The 6,573-nt window shown below is 37.9% G+C and overlaps 1 long non-coding RNA gene across 1 annotated transcript; it reads left to right on the top strand.

Annotated features, from left to right (window-relative positions):
- LOC110344234 (uncharacterized) lies at positions 1–6,192 on the top strand. Its single transcript, XR_002386678.2, has 3 exons — positions 1–130; positions 1,855–2,061; positions 5,403–6,192. It is a non-coding gene; the product is annotated as an uncharacterized LOC110344234 (long non-coding RNA).
- Positions 6,193–6,573: the final 381 nt, after the last annotated feature.

The following is a 6,573-nucleotide window of genomic DNA, read 5'->3' as shown; positions in this document are numbered from 1 at the left end:
TCATATGGTAGGTCCATTTTTAGCTTTCTGAGGGATCTCCATACCACTTTCCATAATGACTACCAATCTACATTCCCACAGCAGTGTAGAGGAGTTCCTTCTGCTCCATATCCTTGCCAGCGTTTATTGTGTTTGTATTCTTTTTTTTTTTTTTGCTTTAATTCTTTTATTGGTACATTTTAGGTATACATTTACATTTATCATTGGGTCCTTGTACCTGTACATGATGCATCTTAGTTCTTATTTTTTCCCCATTACCTGTGCTCTCTTCACCCCCTCCACCCTTCCCTATTTACATAGACTTTGTTTCCATTTTTTTCTCATAATTTTTCCTTTCCCTTCTTTCCTTTCCCCTTCCCCTCCCTGTTTTTGGATTCTTGATGATAGCCATTCTGACTGGAATGAGATGAAATCTCAGTGTGATTTTGATTCACATTTCCCTAATGGCTAAAGATGCTAAACATTTTTCATGAACGTTTTTGTCCATTTTTACTTCTTTTGAGACATATTTGTTGAATTTATATGCCGATTTATTGATTGGATTTTTATAGCAGCATTATTCATAATAACTAAAAAAATGGAACTAACCCAAATGTTCACCAACTGGTGGATAAGTGCAGTGCAGTGGAATATTATGTCATAAAAGAGATGATGTGTTGATACATGAAACACATGGATAAAGCTTGAAAACATTGCACTTAGACAAAGAATTTAGACACAAAAGGCCACATATTGTATAAATTCCATCTATATGAAATGTCCACAATGGGCAAATCTATAGAATTTGAAAATATATTATGGTTTCCAGGAGTTACGGAGAGAAGGAGGACTGAGAAATGACCTGATGGTTATGTTATTTCTTTTCAGGGTGATGAAAATATTCTAAAGTTTGATAAAGGTGATGGTTATAGGCACAAATAATTAAATGGGTTAGCTCTGAATATACTAAAAAGCTTGGGATTGTATACTGTAAAAATTATAATTTGAATTCCATGCTTGCTGCTTTGTAGTTCATTCTCATTGCTGTAGCATTCTACTACACAAATATATGATATATACATATAAATACATATGCACACATACATACGTGTGTGAATATATATGTCTTTAAAGATGGAATTTTGGGATCATTCTATTTTTTATTATTACAGATTCTGATGTTATAAAAGTTATTGACTATGTCTCACAGGTACATGTGCAAGAATTTTTCTGGAATGTATACCTGTATATTGAGGATTGGAATTAATGAACCATTGACAATAAGCAAGTTTAACCTTATCATGTACAGAGAGATTGTTTCCTAAGTGGATCTAGCAATTTACCTGCCCATTGATTATAAGTAAGAGTGCATGTTATTCCATGTCCTTCGACTCCCTCGTCAATACTGCCAGTTTGGTGAGATAGAATGGTATCTCAATTAATACTTCTGCTGAATAAAAATGTTAAAATGTGTTACTATGTTTGTATGGCGTTCATATTTTCACTCCTTTTCATTCATTGCTGCCCTTTCCTAGTGAAGTTTATTTTTTTCTTTTTCTTATTTCTTTGCAGGAGCTCATTGCATATTCTCTACGTGGATTTTTTTCTTGCTTATTTGTGGGTCAGATATGTTCTCTCAGCTTGTGGCTTATGTTTCATTTTTATGTACACATAGAACTGATATTTACAAAGATGTAGTGGAACTTGGGTATCCAAATGGCTTCTGCTACATTCCTGCATTCATCTAGTTTACTGTCTTATCTCACAGGTCTTGATTTAAGCCCTTTTGTTCTGTAAAGAATGGATCACAATCCTGAGCCTTAGCCCACTTGTTTGCAGCATTCGACCTTAGTGTCTTCACCTTACTTCCTTCAGCTCCTGACCAGGAACTTTTGTGAGTGCGTTGATGGCCCAGAGCTTTAAATATCACTAGCCCCAAGAGCACCACTCTCTGAACCAGAGATGAAGGTGTCTATGTTCCAAACGCAGATGAATGGCCCCTGTGGAATTTTGAAGGTGACTGAAAAACCTGTAGCTTGGACTCACGGCCGTCTGGATTTCTTTGACTTGTTTGAAAGCCAAGTAAGTGACTCCACATCTGGTCCTACTATCTAAGCTTCTTCCAACCTGTTTCTAAAATATGATTGGATCTTCACATACAAAGTGTCTAAAAAGTTCAACTGGTTTCCTAACTGTTAACTTTATAATGAGCCCACAGACAGATGCACAGACACTGAAGAGAATGTTTACATTTAAAAAGTTTATTCCAGTAAAAGACACATTGCCATTAATCCCCCTCAAAATACTACCCCTACTTCAAACACGCTTATCCCATCATTCTTGGTCCTTTCTGAAGCAGATCTGAAAGTGTTCTTGCATGAGAGCCTACTAGCTGTTGTGACCACCTACTTGCTTTGGATTGATTTAAAATGTTTACCTTTGATGGTCATGTTTTACTTTGGGGAGAATCAGAAGTCTCAAGGTGCAAATCCAGTGAATAATGTGGATGAGGACACACCTTAATGTTTTTATTTGACAAAGATTGTCCTACCAGAAGAGATGTGTGACAGAAAGCATTGTCACAATGGAGGATGAAGCCGTTGGCCCATTTCTCAGACCATTTTCTATGGACACTGTATCTCTTTTTTTAAAGAAAGCCATTCTTCTTTACAGTGAAACTTTGAGAGTGTATAAAATAATTGGTTTCAATATTAAGATATATAATGTGGCCGTCTTGCTTGTGTTAGTTTTGGATTTGTTTTTATTAGTACATGTTTGCTGTACATAATGAATACATTCATCATGGAGAACACATATATGATAAAGATGTGATATCTAATATCACATTGTTTTACTTCTCTTCTCCCTCCTCCTTCCTCTGTATCTAAATCCTCTTCCCATTTGCTAAAGATCTATCTCCCTGTTTTCTATGATCTGTCTTTTATTTTACTCTTTAAATTATTTACACTTTGGGTTACTTAAACACTCCAATAAGCCCTTATAATATTCAAAGTTTACTATGGTGTTCCTGAGTACAAACTCAGCTTACACAATTCTATCAAGGTCAAAAAAATATCTTGATGTTGTATATTGACTGACTCACTTTTTGTAGGAAAACTCGGTGATTTCCACTGAGGGCCCTGAACCTTGGTCTTGGGGTCATAACCATAGATCCAAGTTTCATCTTCTGTGGTCCTATTTCCTAAAAGCTGGAGTCTGGTGTAGCATGACCATGGAACTCCAAGGAAGTTGACAAAACTTCCTGTCAATCTATTGTGCCTGAAATGTGATTTATGGGATACTTTAGGACACATCCTCTCTCAGCCAGAGCTCACAATCTTCACCAAACAGCTTGACACTGGTCACACACTGTCACCAAGGCTCAGTGTGCTGCTTCTGGTATTGAGGATCCCTGCCTTTCTGTTGGATGGTAGGCAGTAGCAGCATTCACTGTAATGTTTGATCACCCACAAATGCACACTCTGATGCACATGTGTGTGTGTGATGAATCTACGTTCCAGAATCCATTGTGATGTAGTGTGGATTACAGAAAATGAAGCCATTAGGGAATTACGAAAGATGGTCCTGCTGCTTAGGTACCATTTTGCCTCAGGATGGAGGACTGCTTTACAAACAACACTTTAGGGCCTAGATGTTACTTAGAATTACAGAAAATTTGGATAAAATATCTCAAACCACAAAGGGATCTCAAAACCACAGGCACGAATAAAATCCTGATCTTTGGACCTAAGACAGGACTTGGTGGCTTTCGTTATGCCGTTGGTTAGAGAAGTCAGATATTTGAAGTTACCAAACTAGAAGCAACCACAGAGCTCTAGCTCACCCCCTAGATTGTAATCATCACAAAAGTGCTCAAAAAAGAAAACCTTTCAGCATTCTACGGAGAGTGGAATTGAAACACAAGTCTGCTTAACCGTGGAGCCTTAACTACCGTGGTTTACTATAAGCTGCCTGTATATGCAGTTGATGGTAAATGTTACTGTTTCCTCAGTTGTGCACAGAATAAATATACCTACCATCCTTCTTTAAGGCTTCCCACTAATCACAATTAGTAGAAAAATGTAACTATGCAAACCTGGCATGGGGCTCCTTCCATCCGAACCTCTCAGTGGTTCTTGTGACCATCTCCTGTTCTCCTTTTAGGTTTGCTCTGAAAGTCCCTCCCTCGGGGAGGCCTCTGCTAAACCCTGAGCCCAGGGAGATTCATGTGCTTATACTCTCTTTCTATCATATATTTGCTTGCTCATAACCCTCATCATCCTTGTAATCGGGAGAACATTGCTTTTCTTTTCTTTTCAAATGGATTCTGTCCTGCATACTACTGTATCCCTGGAGCCTGGATCAGTGGGAGGTGCTAAAGGAACATGTGTTGTGTGAAAGAATAAGTGAATGCGTGAGTGCAAAGCCAGTTAATGCCAGGACTAAATGTAGAACCCATCTCCTGATTTCTACATACAGGACTGACTTCAGGATTCTGGGTCATTTTCCAGGATGCCGGTATCAATCTTTCCAATGTTGATATTTGTCCATTCACAATGCTCTTCTAGGTAGCTTAGCCAGGTATTTATTTGTTGCCTACATTGGACTATATCTTATGCCTAGGTTGAGCAACAAAGAACACAAATGGCACTCCTGAAGTTCTTATTTATTTATTTATTTATTTGTAGAACATTGAAGATAGAATCAAGAGCTAGGCTGCCTGGGTCAAATCTCAACTCTCTCATTTCTTATCAATGAAAGGTGCCATGCATGAGGAGTGTGATAATTGGATTGGCCCAAGTGCCAACTAATGCAGAATGCTTACTAGGAGCTCTTCACAGGATGTCCCATTCATTCCCTAAACAGCTGCATTTTACAGATGAAGTAGTCTAGACCTGATGTGAAATGGGTTTCTTGGATCTTCCTGACTGGGATGTGGTTGAACTTATACCTTTCCATCCTCAAAGCCCAGGTCTGTCTGTAAGCATGGTAGATTCCTGCCTCTGGCTGCTGCTCTTAAGTATTTGAGAATATGAGAATGCAGTGGACTTGAGCACAATCTATCATGATCTTGTTTGTTGAAAGACGACCTAATTTGCCACAATCTAACTGAATTCAAACCTCATGTTGAGGCAACATAATAAAAGCTCCCTCCTAATGGTGCTGCTGCTTAAGGCAAATGAATTGCTCAGATATGAAATTAGAAGTGCGCTCTCAAAGTGCACGAAGGCTGGAGGATACCCTGTGCTCTAACACTGATTTCAATTATGTCTCAACCTTCAGCACGATGATGTGACATTACACTCCTCTTTCACCAACTCTTATTTTTATTCCTCTTGTTAAATATGAGCTTTGTTGTGCTCCATCGATCTCTGCAAATATTCTGCTGTTTACAACTTTGATAATCTTTGTGTAATCTGCAGGAGTAATTGGATTCCTACAAACGTGGCTGAATTTTCGACATCACTGAGATGAGAAAAAAATGGAGAATTTGAAGCAACGCAAGATTCGCAAATTCAGAAACTTCCTTTGTTCTCCAGCTAAGATTGACCTTTTCCTCTCAGGGTTGAAAGGTTATGTCCTAATAAGTTTGGATTGTGCAACCGAAAAGATATATTTCCATTAAATGAAGCAAAGCTGTAAAAGCCACAGCCCTGGGCCCCTCAATTCCATCACTGCTGTGCTGGTTATTGTCTCTTCCAAGAAATGAGCATGAAGGGGGTCTCGTTTGTTAAAAAGCAATTACTGTCTTCTGGAAACACACACAACCTTCGTGTGCATGTTTGTGTCACTTTTACACAACAGAGTTCACTCTTTCCACCAACAGAGGAACATGGAAAGGAAGGTAGTTGGTGCTGACTTCTTGACACTACCATTTGCTAGCCAGGTGACCTTGGGAAAAGTAACTTCTCAGCCATAGTTCCCTGGAGGTAAATGAGAGATAATAAAATTTAAACTGCAGAAATGTTGGGATGGTGGTGCAGTTAATTTAAAAAATGTTGAGAACATTGTCATGGAGTAAACATGGCATGCTTGTTAACAAAAGTAAATGAAGGGGGAAAAGTGGCACCTGGATGCTATTTTGCTGATGTTCAGGTAATGGTGGGGCTTGGTACTGTATTTTTGTATTATGCTCAGATAAGTGTATCCCCACATCAAGGAGGGTGGTCTCTTGGCCTGAGGAACAGAGAACAAACATAGCAGAAGAAATCATAAGGGACAACATCTGTAACAGGTGGGAGCCTCCACCTGCAAGGACTAGGAATATCCAACATCTCTGACCCACCGTGAATGTACAATTTTTATCATTATAAAGAAAAAAGAGTATTAACTTATAATGCGTTTTTATCATAGCAATTTTTTACATAAAATTATTTTAAAGTTTCAATAAAGGGGTATTATTGAAAAGAATTAAGTTAAATCCATCTAATAGAATTAGTTAAACTAATAATGTAATTCTTCAGGCATTACAATAGAAAAATGTTAACGATATATTATTGAGTCTATTTTTCAAAAAATATATAGATAGAAAATGTACAGATTGCTATATAACAAGTTATGGTTTTATTCAGTTGTCAAAGGATTGGCGACTTT

This window comes from Heterocephalus glaber, unplaced genomic scaffold (genome assembly GCF_053883595.1).
Source record: "Heterocephalus glaber isolate CG9 unplaced genomic scaffold, H.glaber_assembly_v1.0 deba00000943, whole genome shotgun sequence".
NCBI classification, from domain to species: Eukaryota; Metazoa; Chordata; class Mammalia; order Rodentia; family Bathyergidae; genus Heterocephalus; species Heterocephalus glaber.
This window is presented reverse-complemented; position numbering and strand designations above follow the sequence as displayed.